A 3,030-nucleotide genomic window follows, 5' to 3' on the forward strand; every position below is an offset into this window, starting at 1 on the left:
GAAGTCACAGCGCTGCTGCTGAATGAGGAGCTTGTGAGCAGCTCAGCTGCGCCATCATGAGGAGGAGAAGAGAATGACACCAATGGAGATTCTCAGGCGCTCCTGTACATCCAAAGGGGTGTTAAAATGAAAGCTGAACTCTGAGCAAAAATCCACAGATGGGATACATAATGCAGCGTTCGGCCACAAGATTATGACCACTGATAGGTAAAGTGAATGACATTGAAGGAGATTTACTAAAATGGGAGCACTCAGAATTTGGATGGTAGTCAATCAGCTTCTAACATGAGCTTGTTCAATTAGACTTGCCTACTGGGCACTTTTACCCCCTTTCCTGCCCAGGCCAATTTTCAGCTTTCACACTGTTGCATTTGGAGTGACGATTGCGCGGTCACGCAACACTGTACCCATACGACATTTTTATCATTTTTTTCACACAAAAAGAGCTTTCTTTTGGTGGTGTTTAATCACCCCTGGGTTTTTTTTTTTTTTTTTGATAAACAAACGAAAGAAGACCAACATTTTTTTAAAAATAAGTTTTTCTTAGTTTCTGTTATAACATTTTGCAAACAGGTGATTTTTTTTTCCTTCACTGATGTGCACTGATGAGGCTGCAATAAGAGGCACTAATGGAAAGCACTGATGGGCACTGAAAGGCGGCGCTAATAGGCTGCACTGATAGGCACTGATGAGGAAGCACTGATTGACAGCACTGATGGGCACTGATAGGCAGCACTGATGAGGCTGCACTAATATGTGGCACTAATGGGCACTGATAGGCAGCACTGAAAGGCAATAATAAGCAGCACTGATAGACGGCACTGATAGGTGGCACTGATGAGGAGGCACTGATTGGCAGCACTGATGGGCACTAATTGGCAGCACTGATGGGCACTGATTGGCAGCGCTGATGTGCACTGATTTACAGGACTGATGTGCACTGATTGGCATCACTGATTGACAGCACTGATTGGCATCACTGATGGGCACTGATTGGCATCACTGATGGGCACTGATTGGCATCACTGATGGGCACTGATAGGCAGCACTGATAGGCACTGTTGGAGCTGCACTGATAACCTTTCACACTAGCTGGTTACCGACTCTCTCCTCACACTGTGACACCACGTAAGGAAAGGAATGCTGATAAATTGTGGTCAGCTATGATTGGACACAGTTGATCATGTGGTAAAGAGCTGCTGTGATTTCCTCCTAACTCTGATCCATGATCATCAATCACAGAGCGTGGCGGTGTAAAGGGGGGGGGGGGTTCTGGGAGGATGTCAATAAACACCCTCCCAGAACTGGACGTCCATGCTGTAGCCATCATTCGGCTATAGCATGGTCAGGAAACAGAGCAGCCCAATCCTCTTCTTCTCTGCCCCCCCCCCCCGCTGGCACTCCTGGCTCCTCCCAGTTGACCAGTGTGTCTGGCACCAACATCCATGCAACGTTCAAATTTACTTAAATCTCCTTTTTTTTCCCATTCTGATGCTCGGTTTGAACTTTCGCAAATCGTCTTCACCATGTCTAGATGCCTAAATGCATTGAGTTGCTGCCATGTGATTGGCTGATTAGCAGTCTGTTACCAAGCAATTGAACAGGTGAACCTAATAAAGTGTCCGGTGGGTGTATAACCCAATGCATCTGTTGTCGTGCTGCAAGAGAGTCTACATGTTTTCAATGTGTGCAAAAATAACCTGACTGAGATAAACATATTATAGCGGATCAATATCCATACTGTGAGGATGGTTACTATAACTAGACGCTAAGAACCTGTAATAGCCTCACTTTAGTATTGATTTGGTGACATGTTCAATCTGAGTTGTTTAACTACTTTACTGTCTGGTAGAAATAGGAAAATAGATGTGTGATGTCTGATATGATTAATGACGCTCCCATATCCTGGGAATATCAGCACACTGAGAACAATGTTTTCATAAAAAGATGTTGAAGGGAGGAAAATAGAAAATGAGTTGGCAATAGAACAGAAAAACAGAGAGAGAAGGAGAGAGAGAGAAGGAGAGAAGGAGAGAGAGAGAGAGAGAGAGAGAAGGGAGAGAGAGAAGGGAGAGAGAGAAGGAGAGAAGGAGAGAGAGAGAGAGAGAGAAGGGAGAGAGAGAAGGGAGAGAGAGAAGGAGAGAGGGAGAGAGAAGGAGAGAGAGAGAGAGAGAGAAGGAGAGAGAGAAGGGAGAGAGAGAGAGAGAGAAGGGAGAGAGAGAGGGAGAGAGAGAGAGAAAAGGGGAAAGAGAAAGAGAAGGAGAGAGAGAGAAGAGGGGGGAGAGAGAGGGGGAGAGAGAGAATGAGAGAGAGAATGAGAGAGAGAGGGGGAGGGAGAGAGAAGGAGAGAGGGGGAGAGAGGGGGAAGGGAGAAAGAGAGAAGGAGAAGGAGAGAGAGGGGGAGAGAGAGGGGGGAGAGAGAGGGGGAGAGAGAGAGAATAGAGAGGGAGAGAGAAGGGGAGAGAGAGACGGAGAGAGAGAAGGAGAGAGAGAAAATGAGAGAGAGGGGGGAGGGAGAGACAAGGAGAGAGGGGAAGAGAGGGGGAAGGGAGAGAGAGAGAGAGAAAGAGAGAGAAGGAGAGAGAAGGAGAGAGAGGGGGAGAGAGGGGGGAGAGAGAGGGGGAGAGAGAAAGGGGAGAAAGAGAGAGAGTGGAGAGAGGGAGGGAGAGAGAAGAGAGAAGGAGAAAGAGAGGGAGAGAGAGAATGTGGGAGAGGAGAGAAAGAGAGAATGAGCAAAAGAGGAGAGAGAGAGAAGAGGGGGAGGGAAGAAAAATGAGAGAAGGAGAGAGAGGAGAGAGGGAGAGAGAGAAGAGAGTGAGAAGGAGAGAAAGAGAAAAGGAGAGGAGAGAGAAAAAGAATGAGCAAAAGAGGAGAGAGAGAAAAGGAGAAAGAGAGAGAATGCGAGAGAGGAGAGGGGGAGAGAAGGAAGGTGAGAGAAGGAGAGAGAGAGGGGGAGAGAGAGGGGGAGAGAGAGAGGGGAAGAGAGAGGGGGAGAGAGGGGGAGAAGGAGAGGGGGGGGAGAGAGAGGGG

Source organism: Aquarana catesbeiana, linkage group LG11 (assembly GCF_042186555.1).
Source record: "Aquarana catesbeiana isolate 2022-GZ linkage group LG11, ASM4218655v1, whole genome shotgun sequence".
Classification (NCBI taxonomy): domain Eukaryota; kingdom Metazoa; phylum Chordata; class Amphibia; order Anura; family Ranidae; genus Aquarana; species Aquarana catesbeiana.